The sequence below is a fragment of the Martes martes genome (assembly GCF_963455335.1).
Source record: "Martes martes genome assembly, chromosome: 10".
Taxonomy (NCBI): Eukaryota; Metazoa; Chordata; class Mammalia; order Carnivora; family Mustelidae; genus Martes; species Martes martes.
This window is the reverse complement of record NC_137898.1, coordinates 53,689,197-53,713,592: the sequence shown is the minus strand read 5'-3', so window position 1 is coordinate 53,713,592 and position 24,396 is coordinate 53,689,197. Positions and strand designations below refer to the sequence as shown.

The window sequence follows — 24,396 nt, the reverse complement described above, 5'->3', positions numbered from 1 at the left end:
ATATATTTTATCACTCAAATATTTCCATATTTCCCATTGTGTTTTTTATTTACTCCAAATTTCATTATTTCCATTATATATGTTCTACAAAAATGTTCTCTTCTTTACTTTTGACAATATTTTTGATTCTGGCTTTTCTTTCTTAAATGATTATTTATTTATTAATTTTTGTTCTAGCACTTCATTCATTCATTCATTCATTTAATTGTTATGTTAGTCAACAAACAGTATGATCCTTGGCTTTTCAATCAAGTTTTTACTTACTCTGGTTTGTGGTATCTCATGATGATTTCATACATGTTTACAACTCTTCAGAAGAATGGGACTAATTTACCCTTTCAAATTCTCTCTACTTCACCCCTGTTGCTTTTTCTTTATTCAAATCAGTTGAGCATAAATATTTTTCAATCTCTCAGAATGTGGTAAGAAAATTTGATATTATACTTTTCATTTAATGGGACTCAAATGTTGTTAATTTCTAATTTTTTAACTCTTCAATCATTATTAGTCTTTTCTAGATAATTTATACAGTCTGGAAACTTGTCTAGTGAATGGGATGGGTGAGGAAAAAAAATCAAGATTTGAGATTTAGTTTAGAAGACTCTGTAAATGTTTGTGACATTTGTCCTGATAAACGGCATGTGGGAGAATTGGTATGACTAGCTATTATTACTGTTCTCATATTGCAGAAAAAGATTTTGAAAGTCATATAAATTAAATGACTAGTCTAAGGTCAATCACAGTTGAAATAAGCCAAGACTCTGATCTTTAACATTAAGACTAGTCTTAAAGCTATTTCTCTTACTTCATGCTGTACCATTTCCTAATATTTAATGCTCTTTAGCAAGCATAAAGTTCATACATTAGTTTTAAGCTGAATGTGTGTTATCTGAGTTATCTTAAACTTTGGGACAAGCATATGAAAGCATGTCTGCACAGAGATAGAGAACTGCCTGAGAGCTCTTGAGTCTGCTACCCAACAATGACATGGACCAAGACGAACAATCCATCCCTATGGCCAGGACCTCTGTATTTGCCATATGGACATAGGAAATGAAGAGAAGATATGGCCGACTTTCCCAGAAGGTTCAATGTCTTTTTATGTTACCATTCATGTTCAGTAGTGCAAGAAAAGATATGGAGTTTAAACTTGGCCCTCTCAGGACACAGGTACCCTGGTCAGCAAGAAATGCAGGCCCAAATTCATGTCTTGTATTATTGCCTCTATTACCATGTTATTTTCTTGTATAGAGGCTGGGAAATATGCTCAGAATAGTAAAAAATGAAAGTAGTTTTCCTCTTTTGCATAGGCAGAGGAAGAAATACAATGAGAGACATGAAATACGCTACCCTCCCCAACACTGCCCACCTGATGGTCTCAGACTACATAAAAGAGCAATGATAGCTAATGTGTCTGTGGCCTTGTAAACATAGAAGTAGAGTTTACCTGATCCGCTCTTCTTATCCCTCAAGAGGAAGAAACATACTTCTGTTTGACTCATGATAGTCTGTTAAATCCACTGGGGAAACAAGAAAAGTATGTGTGATAGATTATGGAACCTAAGAGTAAGGACTCTTGGACCATATCTCCTCATTTTTACTGGTGCAACTCAGAAAAAAGGGAGGCTGTTCATTGTCTCTCCTTCAGGGTAGTGGGTAGGACCTAGACATTGCTAGTTGCCTACTCATAATTCACATATATCACAAGTAATCATTATACCATTAAATTCTCTCTTTAAGTTATAACAAATCAGGCACCAAGTTCTATCATTTCTAATTTATAAATAACTCTGAAAAACATCCTTTTTTCTTTATTTCTTTAGACTATCTTAGTTCAGGTGGTTTTGACTATGATTTCATGACTGTATTGTTGTTATACCTTACTAAATCATCTTGCTGTCTTCTGTGTTAAGAATAATTGAGAGGTGGGTCAAAGAGACAAGATGGCGGGGAAGTAGGAGGAGGTGCCGTTTGAACCTGTACCCTAAAGTGAACTGATTACCTACTAAAGAATTCCAATCACCCATGAAATCAGCATGAGATCAGAATTATACACATCTAGATCTCTACAGGGGCAGAAGATGCCAGTGGGCAGGTAAAGTGGAGTGGCAACATCGGACTGATATCAGAAGATAAACAAAAGGGGGAAGGAGCCACCAGAGGTGACTGATTGGAAAGGAATACCCCAATACGAGAGTGCCCTGCATCTGGGGACCAGCATTAACTTGGAGTCTGGTTGAAAGCACTCAAAAAGAGCAAAGGATCGAAGGGGGAAATTGTGGGAATCGGGGCGGCTAGGGACAGGGGCTTAAGTCCCGGGACCCAGGACAGCCTCCCCTGGCACTGAGCCAGAGAGAGTGTAGCAGAGAAACCAGGTCTTGGTCCCTGAGCCGCCAGCGGGCCAGAGAACACATGGAGTCTGGCTCCCGTGAGGGGCTGGGAGCCACGCCAGATGGCAGAATGCGCACCGTGCTATCAGCCTGAGACGTGCATGCCCCACACCCTCCCCAGGGAGAGGTGCACCAAGGCCCAGCCTGGTGCTCTGGGACCCGCGCCTCGCTAAAGCCTGAGAGTCGCATGCCCCACACACTCCCCTGGGAGAGGTGGGTGCAAGCCCAGCACTCTTAGACCCAGAAAGACCAGGCACTCCCAGCCCCAGCCAGTGGGAAAATCTCACTGTGCGATCACTGCTTGGAACCTCTCTGGTGGTCTGGAGCTGCCCAGACAGCCACTGCTGCCATGGTTTTGTATACAAGCAAGAGATCCTGCATCTTCAGGGACTGCAACTAGGAACCTGCTCTGCCAGCGGCCAAGGGGGAATTTATATGGGCTCTGCAGCACCCTCAGGGGAGCAGACTGAGGCTTCTCTCTGCGAGGGAGGTTGGGGTGCAGTTTGCTTTCCTCTAAACCTCCAAAAACCATCAAAAGCTCTCAAGGCGAGAGAAAAGAAGTGAACAAACATAAAAACCTCCAGAGAACAAAAGCCTGAAAAAACCGGTTTCCTCAGAGCCCACCCCCTTGAGAGGGGCGGGAGGACTTAACTCAGGGAACATCATTGACTGAAAACCCACGTGGCAGTCCCCTCCCCCGGAAAACCAACCAGGAAAGAAGAAAAAAAAAAAAGACTACAAGAGAACAACCACCACTACTTCATAGATACAACTTTTATTTTTAACTCATTCCCACTATTCTGGTTCATTTTTTTTCTTTTTTTATATGGATAATTTTTTAACCTATTTACCATCACAGTGAGATGTCCAGTACATCAAATTCCATAATAAACTTCTAACCTGAACTTTTTGATACATACACCTGTGTTTTTCTTTTGCTTTTCTATTTTAAAAAAGTTTTTTTAAATTTTAGTTTAGTTTAGTCCAGTTTATTCCTTTTTTATTTTTATTTTCTAATATTCATATAGAGTTAAACTTCAAGGTAACCCCCTTTCTCCAATCAATGCTACCCCTATAGGTAAACCAATTTTTAATCCCCCTTTATCTTACGAAAGTTGAGTCCTTTAACAAAGATATCAAGATACATCCAGAAAAAATCAAAATAACTTTCCTCGCCCAAACTGAGAATCTATAACCACGCTCCCAACTTTTTCTTCCGCCAGTGTTTCTGTGTATTTGTGTTTGTCCTGATAGTATATAAATCTTATATTTGGGGTTCTTTTTGATGAGGTTCTTACTTTTTTTGCATATATATATATATATATATATATATATATATATATATATATTTTCTCTTGTCATATACTTTTATCAGTCTTTTTATTTGTCTGTTTTTGTTTGTATACTTCATAAATCTTACCTTGGTGCCCATTTGGGCTGAACCTTCTCTTTTATCTTCCATTGCTTTCCTGTCTATCTCTCTCTCTCTCATTTTTCTTTTTCTTTTCTTTTTTATCATTTGGGTGGGGAATCCCGAGTGCTCAGAAGCGTTCCAGGGTGCACCTTGACTGCACCACGGTCGATACATCCAGCTACATCTGTTCAGTCATCTCTCACCAAAATGACTAGGAGGAGGAATCCCCAACAGAAGAAAAATACAGAGGATGGGCCTTCTGCAACAGAGCTAATGGCTATCAACATAGACAATATGTCGGAAAGAGAATTCAGGCTAACAATTATCCAGGCAATAGCTAGGTTGGACAAAGCAATGGATGACCAAATGGAATTGATTAGGGCAGAATTGAAAGCCACCAGGGATGATGTTCGTAATGTTAGGGCAGAGCTGAAAGCCACCAGGGATGAGGTTCACAATGCTCTCAATGAGTTCCAATCCAATCTAAATTCTCTAAAAGCTAGGATAACTGAGACAGAAGACAGAATTAGTGATCTGGAGGACAAACAGATAGAGAGAAAGGATCACAAGGAAGCCTGGAACAAACAGCTTAGAATCCACGAAAACAGAATCAGGGAAATAAATGATGCCATGAAACTTTCCAAAGTCAGAATTATTGGAATCCCTGAAGGGGAGGAGAAAGAAAGAAGTCTAGAAGATATAGTGGAACAAGTTCTTCATGAAAATTTTCCCAATTTCGCGAATGGAACCAGCGTTCATGTACTAGAGGCAGAACGGTCTCCCCCCAAGATTATAGATTCCAAAAAAACATCCAGGCACCTGATAGTAAAATTGAGAAATCATAATTGTAGATACAATCTCTTGAAAGCCACTAGGACAAAGAAGCTCCTTACGTACAGAGGAAAGCCCATCAGAATAACGTCAGACCTGTCCACAGAGACCTGGCAAGCCAGAAAGGGCTGGCAAGATATATTCAGGGCACTCAATGAGAAGAACATGCAGCCAAGAATACTTTATCCAGCAAGGCTGACATTCAAAATGGATGGAGAGATAAAGAGTTTCCAAGACCGGCAAGGCTTAAAAGACTCTGAGACCACCAATCTGACACTGCAGGAAATATTAAGGGAGGTTCTATAAATGAGGAAAAATCCTAGGAATAGCATTGAACAGAAACATAGAGACAATCGACAGAAAGAAAGACTTCAAAGATAACACAATGTCAATAAAAACGTATCTCTCAATAATCACTCTCAATGTGAATGGCCTAAATGCGCCCATAAAACGACACAGGGTTGCAGATTGGATAAAACGACAGGACCCATCCATAAGTTGTCTATAAGAGACCCATTTTGCCATTGAGGATGATATTTGCTGTGGGTTTTTCATAGATAGATTTGATGAAGTTCAGGAATGTTCCCTCTATCCCTATACTTTGAAGCGTTTTAATCAGGAACGGATGCTGGATTTTGTCAAAAGCCTTTTCTGCATCAATTGAGAGGATCATGTGGTTCTTCTCTCTTCTCTTATTGATTTGTTCTATCACATTGATTGATTTGCAAATGTTGAACCATCCTTGTAACCCAGGGATGAATCCCACCTGGTCATGGTGGATAATCTTTTTAATGTGCTGTTGGATCCTGTTTGCTAGGATCTTGTTGAGAATCTTAGCATCCATATTCATCAGTGATATTGGTCTGAAATTCTCCTTTTTGGTAGGGTCTTTGCCTGGTTTGGGGATCAGGGTAATGCTGGCTTCATAAAAAGAGTCTGGAAGTTTTCCTTCTGCTTCAATTTTTTGAAACAGCTTCAGGAGAATAGGTATTATTTCTTCTTTGAAAGTTTGATAGAATTCCCCAGGGAATCCTTCATGTCCTGGGCTCTTGTTTTTTGGGAGGTTTTTGATCACTGCTTCAATCTCGTTACTAGATATCAATCTATTCAGATTGTCAATTTCTTCCCGGTTCAATTTTGGGAGTTTATAGTTTTCCAGGAATGCATCCATTTCATCTAGGTTGCTTAGCTTATTGGCATATAACTGTTGATAATAACTTCTGATGATTGTTTCTACTTCCTTGGTGTTAGTTGTGATCTCTCCCTTTTCATTCATAATTTTATTAATTTGGGCTTTCTCTCTTTTCTTTTGGATTAGTGTGGCCAATGGTTTATCGATCTTATTGATTCTTTCAAAAAACCAGCTTCTAGTTTCATTGATACGTTATACTGTATCTCTGGTTTCTATCTCATTGATCTCTGCTCTAATCTTGATTATTTCCCTTCTTACATGTGGAGTTGGTTTGATTTGTTGTTGATTCTCTAGTTCTTTAAGGTGTAGAGACAGCTGGTGTATTCTGGATTTTTCAATTTTTTTGAGGGAGGCTTGGATGGCTATGTATTTCCCCCTTTAGGACCGCCTTTGCTATATCCCATAGGTTTTGGACCGAAGTATCTTCATTCTCATTGGTTTCCATAAATTGTTTAAGTTCTTCTTTGATCTCCTGGTTGATCCAAGCATTCTTAAGCAGGGTGGTCTTTAGCTTCCAGGTGTTTGAGTTCCTTCTGAACTTTTCCTTGTGATCGACCTCCAGTTTCAAAGCATTGTGATCTGAGAATATGCAGGGAATAATCTCAGTCTTTTGGTATTGGTTGAGCCTTGATTTGTGACCCAGTATGTGGTCTAGTCTGGAGAAGGTTCCGTGTGCACTTTAGAAGAATGAGTATTCTGTTGTTTTAGGGTGGCATGTTCTGTATATATCTATGAGGTCCATCTGGTCCAATGGGTCATTCAATGCTCTTGTTTCTTTTTTTTTTATTAAATTTTTTATTTATTTTCAGCATAACAGTATTCATTGTTTTTTCACCACACCCAGTGTTCCATGCAATCTGTGCCCTCCCTAATACCCACCACCTGGTTCCCCCACCCTCCCACCCCGCCCCTTCAAAACCCTCAGGTTGTTTTTCAGAGTCCATAGTCTCTCATGGTTCACCTCCCCTTCCAATTTCCCTCAACTCCCTTCTCCTCTCCATCTACCCTTGTCCTCTATATTATTTGTTATGCTCCACCAATAAGTGAAACCATATGATACTTGACTTTCTCTGACTTATTTCACTCAGCATAATCTTTTCCACTCCTGTCCATGTTGCTACAAAAGTTGGGTATTCGTCCTTTCTGATGGAGGCATAATACTCCATAGTGTCTATGGACCACATCTTCCTTATCCATTCATCCGTTGAAGGGCATCTTGGTTCTTTCCACAGTTTGGCGACCATGGCCATTGCTGCTATAAACATTGGGGTACAGATGGCCCTTCTTTTCACTACATCTGTATCTTTAGGGTAAATACCCAGCAGTGCAATTGCAGGGTCATAGGGAAGCTCTATTTTTAATTTCCTGAGGAATCTCCATGCTGTTCTCCAAAGTGGCTGCATCAGTTTGCATTCCCACCAACAGTGTAAGAGGGTTCCCCTTTCTCCACATCCTCTCCAACACACGTTGTTTCCTGTCTTGCTAATTTTGGCCATTCTAACTGGTGTAAGGTGGTATCTGAATGTGGTTTTGATTTGAATCTCCCTGATGGCTAGTGATGATGAACATTTTTTCATATGTCTGGTAGCCATTTGTATGTCTTCATGGGAGAAGTGTCTGTTCATATCTTCTGCCCATTTTTTAATATGATCATCTGTTTTGTGTGTGTTGAGTTTGAGGAGTTCTTTATAGATCCTGGATATCAACCTTTTGTCTGTACTGCCATTTGCAAATATCTTCTCCCATTCCGTGGGCTGCCTCTTTGTTTTGTTGACTGTTTCTTTTGCTGTGCAGAAGCTTTTGATCTTGATGAAGTCCCAAAAGTTCATCTTTGCCTTTGTTTCCTTCCTTCGCCTTTGGAGACATATCTTGAAAGAAGTTGCTGTGGCTGATATCGAAGAGGTTACTGCCTACGTTCTCCTCGAGGATTCTGATGGATTCCTGTCTCACGTTGAGGTCTTTTATCCATTTTGAGTTTGTCTTTGTGTATGGTGTAAGAGAATGGTCGAGTTTCATTCTTCTACATATAGCTGTCCAGTTTTCCCAGCACCATTTATTGAAGAGACTGTCTTTTTTCCACTGGATGTTTTTTCCTGTTTTGTCGAAGATTATTTGACCATAGAGTTGAGGGTCCATATCTGGGCTCTCTACTCTGTTCCACTGGTCCATGTGTCTGTTTTTATGCCAGTACCATGCTGTCTTGGTGATCAGAGCTTTGTAGTAAAGCTTGAAATCAGGTAACGTGATGCCGCCAGTTTTGTTTTTGTTTTTCAACATTTCCTTAGTAATTTGGGGTCTCTTCTGATTCCATACAAATTTTAGGATTATTTGCTCCAGCTCTTTGAAAAATATTGATTTCTCCTTGGATGATCTGTCTATTACTGAGAGTGGCTTGTTCAGATCTCCTACTATTAATGTATTCATATCAATATGACTCTTTATCTTGATTAATAGTTTTCTTATGTAATTGGCTGCTCCCATATTGGGGGCATAGATATTTATGATTGTTGGATCATCTTGGTGGATAGTCCCTTTAAGAATTATGTAGTGTCGTTTTGTATCTCTGACTACAGTCTCTAATTTAAAATCTAATTTATCTGATATGAGAATCGCTACCCCGGCTTTCTTTTGAGGCCCATTGGCATGAAAGATGCTTCTCCATCCCTTCACTTTCAGTCTGGGTGTATCTTTAGGTTCAAAATGGGTCCCTTGTAGACAACATATGGATGGGTCCTGTTGTTTTATCCAATCTGCAACCCGTGTCATTTTATGGGCGCATTTAGGCCATTCACATTGAGAGTGATTATTGAGAGATACGTTTTTATTGACATTGTGTTATCTTTGAAGTCTTTCTTTCTGTCGATTGTCCTTATGTTTCTGTTCAATGCTATTCCTAGGATTTTTCCTCTTTTATAGAACCCCCCTTAATATTTCCTGCATTGTCGGCGTGGTGGTCGCAGAGTCTTTTAAGCCTTGCCGGTCTTGGAAACTCTTTATCTCTCCATCCATTTTGAATGTCAGCCTTGCTGGATAAAGTATTCTTGGCTGCATGTTCTTCTCATTGAGTGCCCTGAATATATCTTGCCAGCCCTTTCTGGCTTGCCAGGTCTCTGTGGACAGTTCTGATGTTATTCTGATGGGCTTTCCTCTCTATGTAAGGAGCTTCTTAGTCCTAGCTTCTTTCAAGAGGGTCAGCCTACAATTATAATTCTTCATTCTTACTATGAGGTGTCTCGAGGACTTTCGAGAATCTATAATCTTGGGGGGAGACCGTTCTGCCTCTAGTACATGAACGCTGTTTCCATTCGTGAAACTTGGAAAATTTTCATGAAGAACTTGTTCCACTATATCTTCTAGACTTCTTTCTTTCTCCTCCCCCTCAGGGATTCCAATAATTCTGACTTTGGAAAGTTTCATGGCATCATTTATTTCCCTGATTCTGTTTTTGTGGCTTCTAAGCTGTTAGTTCCAGGCTTCCTTCTGATCCTTTCTCTCTATCTGTTTGTCCTCCAGATCACTAATTCTATCTTCTGTCTCAGTTACCCTAGCTTTTAGAGAATTTAAATTAGATTGGAACTCAGTGAGAGCATTGTGAACATCATCCCTGGTGGCTTTCAGATCTTTCCTAATCAATTCCGTTTGGTCATCCATGGCTTTCTCCAACCTAGCTATTTCCTGGATAATTGTTAGCCTGAATTCCCTTCCCAATGTGCTGTCTATGTCAATAGCCATTAACTTTGTTGCAGAAGGCCCAGCCTCTGAATTTTTCTTCTGTTGGGCATTCCTCCTCCTAGTCATTTTGGTGAGAGATGACTGAACGGATGTAGCTGGATGTATTGACCGTGGTGCAGTCAGAGTGCACCCTGGAACACATCTGAGCAATCAGAATTCCCCACCTGAATGAGAGAAAAAAGAAAAGAAAAAGAAAAAAAAAAGAGAGAGTGAGAGAGAGACAGGAAAGAAATGGAAGATAAAAGAGAAGGCTCATCCCAAATTAGCCCCAAGGTAAGATTTATGAAGTATATAAACAAAAACAGACAAACAAAAAGACTGATAAAAGTATATGACAAGAGAAAATATATATATATATATATATATAATCAAAAAAAGGAAGAACCTCGTCAAAAAGAACCTCAAGTATAAGATTTATATACTATCAGGACAAACAGAAATACAGAGAAACACTTGGCGGAAGAAAAAGATGGGAGAGTGGTTATAAATTCTCAGTGTGGGCGAGGAAGGTTATTTTGATTCTTCCTGGACGTATCTTGATATCTTTGTTAAAGGACTCAACTTTCGTAAGATAAAGGGGGATTAAAAATTGGTTTACCTATAGGGGTAGCATTGATTGGGGAAAGGGGGTTACCTTGAAGTTTAACTCTATATGAATATTAGAAAATAAAAATAAAAAAGGAATAAACTACCTGAGGGTTTCGAAGGGGTGAGGGTGGGAGGTTGGGGGAACCAGGTGGTGGGTACTAGGGAGGGCATGGATTGAATGGAGGACTGGGTGTGGTGAAAAAACAATGAATACTGTTACGCTGAAAAGACATAAAACATTAAAAAAAAGGAATAAACTAGACTAAACTAAACTAAAATTTAAAAAAAAATTAAAAAATAGAAAAGTGAAAGAAAAACACAGGTGTATGTATCAAAAATTCAGGTTAGTAGGTTATTATGGAATTTGATATACTGGACATCTCACTGTGATGGTCAATAGGTTAAAAAATTATCTATATATAAAAATATACCAGAATAGTGGGAATGAGTTAAAAATAAAGGTTGTATCTATGAAATAGTGGTGGTTGTTCTCTTGTAGTCTTTTTTTTTTTTTTCTTTCCCGGTTAGTTTTCTGGGGGAAGGGCCTGCCACGTGGGTTTTCAGTCAATGATGTTCCCTGAGTTAAGTCCTCCTGCCACCCTCAAGGGGGTGGGCTCTGAGGAAACTGTTTTTTTCAGGCTTTTGTTCTCTGGAGGTTTTTGTTTGTTCACTTCTTTTCTCTCGCCTTGACAGCTTTTGATGGTTTTTGGAGGTTTAGAGGAAAGCAAACTGCATCCCGACCTCCCTCTCAGAGAGAAGACTCAGTCTGCCCCCTGTGGGTGCTGCAGAGCCCATATATATTCTCCCTTGGTTCTGGCAGAGCAGGTTCCTAGTTGTGGTCCCTGGGGATGCAGGATCTCTTGCTTGTACCCAAAACCATGGCAGCACTGGCTGTCTGGGCAGCTCCAGACCACCAAAGAGGTTCCAAGCAGTGATCGCACACTGAGGTTTTCCCGCTGGCCTGGGCTGGGAGTTCCTGGTCTTTTCGGGTCTAAGGGTGCCGGGCCTTCGTGCACCTCTCTCAGGGGGAGAGCGTGGGGCGCACGTGTCTCAGGCTCTGATAGCACGGCGTGGGTCTAAGAGCGCCGGGCTGGGCCTTCACGCACCTCTCTCTGGGGAGGGTGTGGGGCGCGCATCTCAGGCTCTGATAGTAGGGTGCAGTGTTCTGCCAGCTGGCTAGTCTCCCAGCCCCTCACAGGAGCCGGACCCAACGCGTCATCGGGCACGCTGGCAGCTCAGGGACCAAGACCTGGTTTCTTCCGATGCACTCTCTCTGGCTCAGTGCCAGGGGAGGCTGTCCTGGGTCCTGGGACTTAAGCCCCTGTCTCTAGCCACCCCCATTCCCACAATTTCCCTCCACGATACTTTGCTCTTTTTGAGTGTTTTCAACCAGACTCCAAGTTAATGCTGGTCCCCAGACACAGGGCACTCTCGTATTGGGGTATCACTTTCCATCGGTCGCCTTTGGTGGCTCCCTCCCCCTTTTGTTTATCTTCTGATATCAGTCCGATGTTCCCACTCTGCTTTACCTGCCCACTGGCGTCTTCTGCCCCTGTAGATATCCAGACGTGTATAATTCTGATCTCAGGTTGATTTCATGGGTGATCGGAGTTCTTTGGTAAGTAATCAGCTCAATTTAAGGTACAGGTTGAAATGGTGCCTCCTCCTACTTCCCTGCCATCTTGTCTCCCCCTCTCTTATAATTTCTAAGCCATTCTCTATCATACGACATATTTTTGTTATCTCTGTTTTTTGTTTTTGTTTTGTTTTTTACTTTACCAGGCTCTTAGAATCTAATATCAATGGTTCATTAACAACTTGATTTCACTGAAACAAAGACACATCTAATGAAGGAACAGAAAGGAGAGGGATGCCTGGGTGCCTCAGTCAGTTAAACATCTGCCTTCCACTCAAGTCATCCCAGGGTCCTGAGATCAAATCCTGCATGCCTAGTGGGGAGCCTGCTGCTCCCTCTTCTGGTACCCTTGCTCTCTCTTTGAACAATTAATAAATAAATTCTTAAAAAAAAAAGAAATAGGTAGGACAGTAGGGTAAACATGTGGTAGGCTTTAAATGCTCATCTAGAGAATTTGGAGTTTATTTAATTGGATATATGAAACCAATTTACATTGGAAGAATTATCAGTTAGTAGAGTACAAGATGTATTTGATTCTAGGGTATGAAAAAATTAAAAGGGTATTGTGATAATACAAGAAGAATTGAATGACATAGTAGACTAGCAAGAATGACAATGGCAGTGATATGTTAGAGATTTGAAAGACGATTGAAAAGGTGAACTTGATGAGTGAGCATCCTGAAGAAACAAGGAGGATAAAAGAAGTCAAAGCTGATTTTCTATTTTTAGGTCATGATGTTTAGTGAAAATGGCAGTGGTATTTCCAGGAATGGGGTCCCTAAAGTTAAAAATTATTTGTGGAGTAAAATGAACTTCTAAATTAGTTCATTTTGAGGCATAAGCTAAATGTTCTATCAAAAATATTGCAGTGACGTGGGTGGAGCCAGAGTGTATCGTGCTAAGCAAAATCAGTCAATCAGAGAAAGACGAATACTGTATGATTTCATTCATATGTGGAGTTTAAGAAACAAACAGATGAACATAGGGGAGGGGGAGAAAAAAGAGAGAGAGAAAAATAAGAGACTCTTAACTATAGAGAACAGAGAGTGGATGGAGGGAGGTAGGCAGGGGATGGGCTAAATGGGTGATGGGCATTAAGAAGGGTGTTTGTGATGAGCTCTGTGTGTTATATGTAAGTGATGAATCACTTAATTCTACACCTGAAGCCAATTTTACCATATATGTTAACTAACTAAAGTTTAAATAAAAGCTTGAAAAATAAATCCAGAAAAAAAATGAAAATGTAGGATTCGAGCTTAGAAATAGTGGTCAGTTGTCTGATAACTTTTTTTCCCCCTTTTAAAAAAACATTAACTACAATTGGCCAACACATAGTGCATCATTAGTTTCAGATATAAATGTTCAACCTTCAATTGCATATAAAACCTAGTGCTCATCACATCACTTGCCATCCTTACTGTCCATCACCTAGTTATCCCATCCCCCACCCACATCCTCTTCTAATGCAACCCTCAGTTTGTTTCCCATAGTTAAGAGTCTTTCATGGTTTTTTACCCTCTGATTTCTTCCCATTCAGTTTTCCCTCCCTTCCTTTATGGTCCTCAGCACTGTTTCTTTATTCTACATATGAGTGAAACTGTATGATAATTGTCTTTCTCTGCTTGACTTACTTCACTTAGTGTCATCCCCTCTAGTTCCATCCATGTCAATGCATATGGGAAACTGAGTAATATTCCATTGTATATAGGGACCACATCTTCTTTATCCATTCATATGCTGAAGGACATCATGGCTCCTTCAACAGTTTGGCTATTGTGGACATTGTTGTTATGAACATTGGGGTGCATGTGCCCCATCATTTCACTACATCTGTATCTTGGGGTAAATACCCAGTAGCGCAATTGCTGGGTCATGGGGTAGTTCTAGTTTTAACTTCTTGAGGAACCTCTGTACTGTTTTCCAGAGTGGCTGTACCAGCTTGCATTCCCACCAACAGTGTAAGAGGGTTAGTCTTGGCTAATTCTTTTTTCCACATCCTTGACACCATTTTTTGTTTCCTGTCTTATTAATTTTAGCCATTCTGGCTGGTGTAAGGTGGTATCTCATTGATGTTTTGATTTGTATTTCCCTGATGACACATGATGTTGAGCATTTTTTCATGTGTCTGTTTTCTATTTGTATGTCTTCTTTGGAGAAGTATCTGTTCACATCTTCTGCCCATTTCTTGACTGGATTATTTGCTTTTTGGGTGTTGAGTTCCATATGTTCTTTATGTATCTTGGATACTAGTCCTTTATCAGATATGGTATTTGCAAATGTCTTTTCCCATTCTGTAGGTCACCTTTTAGTTTAGTTGTCAGATAACTTTCAAGGTAGTCTAGATATAACTGATAGTTTGGCCAAGGGACTTAAATGAGATCCCTAAATAATAATACATAAATAAAGAAGGAAGAACAACAAACCAACTTTGAGGAATATTAAGATGTTGCAGATATTTGCATTGATACTGCTTAACCACCTGTCCCTTGATTCCACACTACAGAAAGATAGCATATTTATTTTCTGTGTAATACCATGAGCATTTGCCTTACATTAAAAATCCTAATTCTCTATTTCATTCCATTTATGTCTTCTTCTGTGGACTTAGAATCTGGTTCCAGAATGTCTCTCTAAAAATAGAATCTGTACTCCTATTCAGTAGGACAATATCAGCTTTGGGCTCTAGAATCAGATGACCTGGGACTAAATCCTGGTTCAATAATTTACTAGCTCTTTAGCCCTGAAAGTATTTTTTTTAATTTTTTTATTTCTTTTCAGCATAACTGTATTCATTGTTTTTTCACCACACTCAGTGCTCCATGCAATCAGTGCCCTCCCTAATACCCACCACCTGCTTCCCCCAACCTCCCACCCCCCACCCTTTCACTCCCTGAACTTTAGAACTCCCATTTATAAAATGGGAATATAGTAGTCTACCTCTTTGAGACTCTTCTGAAGATTAAATAAGTTAATAAATATTAAATGCCTATACGGGTACTGGGAACATGTTAAGTGCCATGAAAGGTCAGTTTTTTAGTCTGTGTTGTTGTTACTATTATGATTAGAATGTTAGTAGTAGTAGTAATAGTAGTAGTAGCATGCCCTGCTACACAGTGTACAGGATCCTATACATAATACTTAGATTCCTTTACCTCTTACTAAATATGCTACACTATAAATATAATCTAATAATTGGACTTTAATGATAAATTTATGATAACCATATAGTCAGCAGTAGCACCAGAAACAAATTGACCTTTGCACCATGTTCGCCCCTCCTAGGAGGTCTGCCATATACCCCTTAAATCTGATTGTTCTACTTGGATCTTGAATCCTCTCTTTAATTACAAATATCCTCCCTAAACTTGAAAAGTTTTACTGGAACCTTACTACAAGGCTTAGTTCTTTTCAGTTTATTTTCTAATTGACAACAATGTGAAAACCTTAACTTTAGCCGACTTTAGGAGCCAAGCTATTTATGAACATGTTTGAGACTGAGGATAATTTCTTGGTCTCTTGAGGATTGCTTGAATTTCTCTGTGCCAGGTCCGTCTACATGATTGGATTTTTCAGAATAGCTTCTGAAGTTAGAATTGTAACTGAAATAAGAGTGAAGTTTTAAAACCTCACGTGCTAGGACAAGACTCTGGGGCTTTAGATTCCAATTCTGACAATTGGTCTCAGTGACTAGTAGGTTAGCATTTCTACCCTTTAATTTCTCCAGCTGTAAAATAGAGATTGGAAATACTTCCTCATAGGGTTATTGTGAAGATTAAATAAGTTAAAACATATGAAGTACTTAGAACTGTGCCAGACACAGAGTAACCACTCAGTAAGTGCTAGTCATCACCATCAGACAGAGGTGGGACTCCCTGTTTGAAAAAGGAAGACTTGACATATTGCCTTAATTTAGTCTCTATCTCAGGAGACTTTTCTCTTTTAGCATATGTCCCTGAAAGCAGAGCCCAAGAAAAGAACTTTGGTGCAGATAGCTTTTTTTTTTTTTAAGATTTTATTTATTTATTTGACAGACATCACAAGTAGGCAGAGAGGCAGGCAGAGAGAGAGGAGAAAGCAGGCTCTCCACGGAGCGGAGAGCCGGATGCGGGGCTCGATCCCAGGATCCTGGGATCATGACCTGAGCCGAAGGCAGAGGCTTTAACCCACTGAGCCACCCAGGCGCCCCGCAGATAGCTTTTTTGACAAGTGATTCCAGAAAGTGGTGTAAGGAAGCAGTAAGAGTTAAAGCAAGATGCAACTAAACACCAACGAAGTTTGGATTATTAAAATTGTTACTCTAGGCCATACATTCTCTACGGGGGCCATGTAGATGCCAAAGTTCTTAGAAGAAGAAAGATATCTTAAATATTGCAATGGTTTGTTGGCCCTCTAGAGGGCTGCAGTATATAAACAGATGTACGGTATATCTGTGCTGTTAAACTTTCAGGGGAATTGATGATTAAGAAAAAAATTCTGGAAGAGCTCCTTAGGGGATATAATAATAATAGTAATAGTAATAATAAAAGCATGACATAGTCAATGGGGGACTTAACTCCCATAAGAAGCATACTGAGTGCGTTCCAGAAATATCTGGTGCCTTTATTCATCAATTTCCATTGTCCTCTGGTTAAAGACTGCCTCTGGGGCATCAACTTGCCCATACTTCCAACATATTAGGTAGAATGCCAATAGACAAGGCAGGAGGTCCTTAAAGTAGAATGTCAGCAGAGCCAAGCAAGTCAAAATTGTCCACTACTGCTGAAGCAGAGGTCAGAAGTGAGCTGAGATTGGATGTTATGGAACTATAAAATTCACTAATATCTAGTTCAGAAGGTCAAGCTCTCGCTTACTACCAACTTTTTGCTGTTGTTGTTCTTGATGTAGAACAGGACCCTAGACACTCAAGTATCATTAAGTTACATTTTTGAATGCCACATTTTTTCATGATACTTTTCCTCTTTGTCATGTGAAATATTTCTTCCAGGCCCAGGGTTACGATCCATCAGGGAGATTCAAATTAAAACCACATTGAGATACCACCTTACACCAGTTAGAATGGCCAAAATTAGATCCATGGATATAAATTTTTCTTTTCTTCCCTTACCCTGTTTGGACTGCTACTTAAGAAGCCTCTTTAAAAAATGCTATGGAAAAAAGCAAGACCTAATAGCTACAATTTACCTGTTGATTCTCTAAACCGTATTTGAACTTCCTACTCTATTATAAACAAATTTGTCATTCACCTCTGTGTTTTGGTTTTCAATTATAAAAACATAAGTGTTTTTTTTTAAATTTTTATTTATTTTCAGCGTAACAGTATTCATTGTTTTTTCACCACACCCAGTGCTCCATGCAATCCGTGCCCTTCATAATACCCACCACCAACTTCCCACCCCCCTCCCCTTCAAAACCCTCAGGTTGTTTTTCAGAGTCCATACTCTCTCATGGTTCACCTCCCCTTCCAATTTCCCTCAAATCCCTTCTCCTCTCCATCTACCCTTGTCCTCCATATTATTTGTTATGCTCCACAAATAAGTGAAACCATATGATACTTGACTCTCTCTGCTTGACTTATTTCACTTATTTCACTCAGCATAATCTCTTCCAGTCCCATCCATGTTGCTACAAAAGTTGGGTATTCGTCCTTTCTGATGGAGGCATAATACTCCATAGTGTCTATGGACCACATCTTCCTTATCCATTCATCCGTTGAAGGGCATCTTGGTTCTTTTCCACAGTTTGGCGACCATGGCCATTGCTGCTATAAACATTGGGGTAGAGATGACCCTTCCTTTCACTACATCTGTATCTTTGTAGAAGAATGAAACTCGACCATAAGTGTTTTTTTTAATTGACTAAACAAGTTCATCTCATTCTCAGACTGCTAATCCAGAATATTTATTTTTATATATTTATTATATTAAAAATATTTACTGAAATGAAAAAAATTAAATTGAATCAAAGACAATTCCTCTGATAAAACTTCATAGTAATTTAGCAATATGTTCACCTCAGGATTATTTGAGAAGCCATATTGAGTGCAATACTCAGCCTACCAAATGGATCAAGGAAAGAAAAATGTGCATAAAAACTATGCATCCTAATGTTAACTGGCACACATACTAGGAAGCATCTGAAGCCAATAGTCCAACAAGGTATTCTCGTTCTCATGGTGCTTGTTTATAAAGCTTGAGAAAATTGAACATTCAGAATGCATGTGTTTTCTTTCTGATGACAGGTAAACAGCAATAAACATCAATGGAAGAATGAAACCAAACTTCTGTGGCTGAATTTATCTTGCTGGGACTTTCACAGGATCCAAAGATCCAGATCTTGCTGTTCTGTGTTTTCCTGACCATTTGCCTTCTGTCTATGTTTGGAAATCTGCTCATAATAATCCTTATTCAGACTGACTCTTGACTTCACACTCCCATGTACTTCTTCCTCAAAAACTTGTCCTTTTTTTTTCCCCAGTACCATTTATTGAAGAGACTGTCTTTTTTCCACTGGATATTTTTTCCTGCTTTGTTGAAGATTATTTGACCACAGAGTTGAGGGTCCATATCTGGGCTCTCTACTCTGTTCCACTGGTCTATGTGTCTGTTTTTATGCCAGTACCATGCTGTCTTGGTGATCACAGCTTTGTAGTAAAGCTTGAAATCAGGAAACATGATGCCCCCAGTTTTGTTTTTCTTTTTCAACATTTCCTTAGCAATTCGGGGTCTCTTCTGATTCCATACAAATTTTAGGATTATTTGCTCCAGCTCTTTGAAAAATACCGGTGGAATTTTGATCAGAATGGCATTAAAAGTATAGATTGCTCTAGGCAGTATAGACATTTTAACAATGTTTTTTATTCCAATCCAAGAGCATGGAATGGTCTTCCATCTTTTTGTGTCTTCTTCAATTTCTTTTAGGAGTGTTCTGTAGTTCCTCGAGTACAGATCCTTTACCTCTTTGGTTAGGTTTATTCCCAGTTATCTTATGGTTCTTGGTGCTATAGTAAATGGAATTGATTCTCTAATTTCCCTTTCTGTATTTTCATTGTTAGTGTGTAAGAAAGCCACTGATTTATGTACATTGACTTTGTATCCAGCCATATTACTGAATTGCTGTATGAGTTCTAGTAGTTTGGGGGTGGAGTCTTTTGGGTTTTCCATATAAAGAATCATGTCATCTGCGAAGAGAGAGAGTTTGACTTCTTCCTTGCCAATTTGGATACCTTTTATTTCTCTTTGTTGTCTGATTGCTGTTGTTAGGACTTCTAATACTATGTTAAACAAGAGTGGTGAGAGTGGGCATCCTTGTCGTGTTCCTGATCTCAACAGGAAGGCTGTCAGCTTTTTCCCATTGAGGATGATATTTGCTGTGGGTTTTTCATAGATAGATTTTATGAATTTCAGGAATGATCCCTCTATCCCTGTACTTTGAAGCGTTTTAATCAGGAATGGATGCTGGATTTTGTCAAATGCTTTTTCTGCATCAATTGAGAGGACCGTGTGGTTCTTCTCTCTTCTCTTATTGATTTGTTCTATCACATTGATTGATTTGCGAATGTTGAACCATCCTTGTAACCCAGGGATGAATCCCACCTGGTCATGGTGGATAATCTTTTTAATGTGCTGTTGGATCCTATTTGCTAGGATCTTGTTGAGAATCTTAGCATCCATATTCATCAGTGATATTGGTCTGAAATTCTCCTTTTTGGTGTGGTCTTTGCCCGGTTTGGGGATTGGGGTAATGCTGGCTTCATAAAGAGTCTGGAAGTTTTCCTTCTGCTTCAATTTTTTGAAATAGCTTCAGGAGAATAGGTGTTATTTCTCCCTTGAAAGTTTTGTAGAATTTCCCAGGGAATCCATCAGGTCCTGGACCTTGTTGGACAGCTATATGTAGAAGAATGAACCTCGACCATTCTCTTACACCATACACAAAGATAAACTCGAAATGGATAAAAGACCTCAACTTGGTATCTCAATGTGGACCACCTTACACCAGTTAGAATGGCCAAAATTAGCAAGACAGGAAACAACGTGTGTTGGAGAGGATGTGGAGAAAGGGGAACCCTCTTACACTGTTGGTGGGAATGCAAACTGGTGCAGCCACTTTGGAGAACAGTGTGGAGATTCCTCAAGAAATTAAAAATAGAGCTTCCCTAGGACCCTGCAATTGCACTGCTGGGTATTTACCTCAAAGATACAGAGGTAGTGAAAAGGAGGGTCATCTGTACCCCAATGTTTATAGCAGCAATGGCCATGGTCGCCAAACTGTGGAAAGAACCAAGATGCCCTTCAACAGACGAATGGATAAGGAAGATGTGGTCCATATACACTATGGAGTATTATGCCTCCATCAGAAAGGATGAATACCCAACTTTTGTAGCAACATGGACGGGACTGGAAGAGATTATGCTGAGTGAAATAAGTCAAGCCAAGAGATCCAATTATCATATCGTTTCACTTATTTGTGGAGTGTAATAAATAACGTGGAGGACATGGGGAGATGGAGAGGAGAAGGGATTTGAGGGAAATTGGAAGGGGAGGTGAACCATGAGAGAGTATGGACTCTGAAAAACAATCTGAGTGTTTTGAAGGGGCGGGGTGTGGGTGGTGGGGGAACCAGGTGGTGGGTATTATGGAGGGCACGTATTGCATGGAGCACTGGGTGTGGTGCATAAACAATGAATTCTGTTACGCTGAAAAGAAGTAAAAAAAATAAAAAATAAACTATTGGGACTACACCAAAATAAAAAGCTTTTTCACAATGAAGGAAACCGTCAGTGAAACAAAAAAACAACCTACTTTGAATGGGAGAAGGCATTTGCAAATGATATATACAATAAGGAGTTAGTACCCAAAATACATGAAGAACTTATACGACTCAACACTAAATAAATAATCCAGTAAAAAAAAAAAAACGCAGCCAGAAGGCATAAACCAACATTTCTACAAAAACATCCAGATGGCGGGGGTGGGAGGTTGGGGGAACCAGGTGGTGGGTCCTAGGGAGGGCACGGATTGTGGGTGTGGTGAAAAAACAATGAATACTGTTATGCTGAAAAGAAATAAAACATTAAAAAAAAATCCAGATGGCCTACAGACACATGAAACGATTCTCCACATCACTCATTATCAGGGAAATGCAAATTAAAATTACAGTGAGATATCACCTCATACCTGTTGGAATGGTTAAAATCAACAATACAAGAAACAACAAGTGTTGGTGAAGATGTGGAGACAGGGGAACCCTCTTGCACTGTTGGTAGGAATGCAAACTGGTGCAGCCACTAAGGAAAACAGTATGGAGGTTCCTCAAAAATTAAAAAAAGAATTACAATATGATCCAGAAATTCCACTACTTGGCATTTACCCAAAGAATATGAAAACTCTAATTCAGAAAGATATATGAACCCCTATGTTCACTGCAGCATTATTTATAATAGTCAAATTATGGAAGCAGCCTAAGTATCCATCACTAAATGAATGGACAAAGAATATGTGCCATATAGGTGTGTATATATATATTATCAGCCATAAAAAAGAATGAAATCTTTCCACTTGCAACAACATGGATGAATCTAGAGAGTATAATAGTAAATGAAATAAGTCAGTCGGAGAAAGACAAATACCATATGATTTCACTCATATGCGAAATTTAAGAAACAAAACAAATGAACAAAGAAAAATAGAGACAAACCAAAAAAAGACTCTTAACTATAGAGAATAAAATGATGGCTATCAGGGGGCAGGGTGAAATAGATGATGGGGATTTAGGAGTGTATTTGTTGTGATGAGCACTGAGTAATGTATAGAATTGTTGAATTGCTATGTTTGCTGTATACCTGAAATTGATGTAACATTGTGTGCCATACAATTATATGCCAATACCTTTAAATAAATACCTTTAAATAAATAAATAAATTCAAAAAAGAAAAAAAAACGTGTCTTTTGCTGAGCTCTGTTTCTCTACAAGCATTGTTACTCAGATATTGGTCCACCTCCTTGTAAAAAGGAAAACCATTTCCTTTGCTGGATGCTCACTACAGATAATTGTCTTCCTTCTCGCAGGGTGTACAGAATGTGCACTTCTGGCAGTGATGTCTTATGACTGCTATGTGGCTGTCTGCAAGCCCCTGCATTATTCCACTGTCATGACCCAGAGGGTTTGTGTCCAGTTGGTCATAGTGTCTTGGATCAGTGGAGCATTTGTATGTTCAGTGGATAGTGCATTTACACTGTGTCTTCCCTACCAGGGACAGAATATAATTAATCATTATTTTTGTGAACCTCCTGCACTCCTGAAGCTGTCTTCAGCAGACACATACAAGGCTGAGATGGCCCTCTTTTCAATGGGTGTGATTATCCTGTTAGCACCTCTCTCCCTCATCCTTGTCTCCTACTGGCATATTATCTCCACAGTGATTCAGATGCAGTCAGGGGAAGGGAAGCTCAAGGTCTTCTCTACCTGTGGCTCCCATCTCACTGTTGTGGTTCTCTACTATGGCTCTGGAATATTTGCCTACATGAGACCCAATTCCAAGACAATGAGTAAAAAGGATCAGGTCATCTCTGTGTTCTATTCAGTTATGACTTCCATGTTGAACCCCATCGTTTACAGCCTGAGGAACGAGGATGTGAAGGGAGCCCTCAGGAACCTGGTTAGAAGATAATCTACCTTCAGAGGTAGTCATTTCTGACGTTTTTCTTAAGCACTTGGAAGATTGTGATCGACAACAATACCTCTACTTTTCTCATTCTCTTTCCCTAACTTTATATGCCTCAGTTGATTTTCTTCTCCACAAATATTCATTAAATGCCTATTTTTTGCAAGTGCTGTGTCCAGGACATCACAATATAAGTGAACCATCATGCCTTCCTTAGAAGGTTTCATTACCTCTGGTATGAGAGCCATGCTCTGTCCTGAGGGGAGTTGCACCTTTTTGTTGTCTTATGCTCTCTTTCTGCAGTTTTTCTGTGAGGGAAATATGTCAAGGGAGAGTAAACTCACCCTTGAAATGTTGGACCAAGAAAAAATTTTTGATTAACCTTCCTGAATATATTGCTAGCGTCCTTCACCCACTAAATGAGGTAGGACCCCCAAGTTGTTATACAGTCACCTGTGAGCTTACTGTGGTTCTCTTTCCATATTCCTGAATAAGTCAACAGTAACTGGTTAAAAAGCCAGCATTTAGTTCAGACATAAGGGGGTCTTCTGGGATTTATGGAACTCTACCCATAGATGCACTACCTCCAGTTACCTTATTTCCATTTAAAAGTGATGGAACACTAGAGTGTTTCTGTAACTTTTAAGCCCTCACTGCAATGAATTTAACTCCACTGCATCATGACCCCTCCTTTTTCTTTCTCTTTTCTCTCTCCTCCATTTTTTGGTGAATGATTTTATGCATAGCACTGGCAGGTATGAAAGAGTATGTAAATATGTACAGTTGTCTGTGTGTGTATGTGTGTCTATTGTCTTTGACAAATAAGCTTGACCATGTAGAATTCTCTACCAATAGTATTGACTCTGATTCCTTCTCCCCTCTTTATTAAGTACTGCTTTATCCCAGGCCAATTTCATGTGCCACATAGTTGCTTTCCATACCCTCCTCATTTTTTTTTTTAGATTTTTTATAATTAACACATAATGTATTATTTGATTGAAGGGTACAGGTCTGTGTTTCATCAGTCTTACACAACACATAGTGCTCACCACGACATATACCCTCCCACAATGTCCATCACCCAGCCACCCCATCCCTCTACCCCACTCTTCCCCAGCAACCCTCAGTTTGTTTCCTGAGATTAAGAATCTCTTATGGTTTGTCTCCCTCTGCGGTTTCATCTTGTTTCATTTTTTCCTCTCCTCCCCTATGATTCTCTGCCTTGTTTCTTAAATTCCACATACCAGTGAGATCATACAATAATTATCTCTTTCTTTTTGACTTATTTTACTTAGCATAATACCCTCTAGTTCCATCCACGTTGCTGCAAAGGGCAAGATTTCATTTTTTGATGACTGCATAATATTCCATTACACACACACACACACACTCACACTCACACTCACACACACGCATACCACATTTTCTTTATCCATTCATCTGCTGATGGACGTCTGAGCTCTTTCCATAGTTTGGCTATTGTGGACATTTCTGCCATAAACATTGGGGTGCAGGTGCCCCTTCAGATCACTACACATACCCTCCTCATCTTTGTAGCTGTCTGCAATCCCTCATACCAATAAATGTGAGAGTGCTTTCACATTTATCATTCTTTGTTTTGGAGGGAGTAGAGAGGACAGATGAATTAAATGTTTCCTTTTCTGATTGTGGAAGGAATAATGTGAGAAGTGTTAAAAAATTATAAAATCATGGATGATTCCCTCTCCAGGAATAAGTCCTACCAAAATTTCAATTTTATTTGTTCAGAATTCTCCCTCCCTCTTACCCATCCTCCCTCCCTTTTCTTCCTTCCTTCCTTTCCTTTTCTTTCCCTCCCTCTCCCCCTCTCTCTCTCTCTCTCTCTATTTCTATCTTCTTTCTCAAGAGAGCATGCAGTGGTGGTGAGGTAATAAAAATTAAAATTGCTTCACATACACGAAGAACGTGAATAAG

At 39.6% G+C, this 24,396-nt stretch overlaps 1 pseudogene across 1 annotated transcript; it reads left to right on the top strand.

Moving 5' to 3' along the window:
* Positions 1-639: 639 nt before the first annotated feature.
* On the top strand, positions 640-22,449 carry LOC308350824 (olfactory receptor 2D3-like; annotated as a pseudogene). The gene is made up of 3 exons: positions 640-653; positions 17,972-18,238; positions 21,711-22,449. The product of its transcript is annotated as an olfactory receptor 2D3-like (transcript).
* Positions 22,450-24,396: the final 1,947 nt, after the last annotated feature.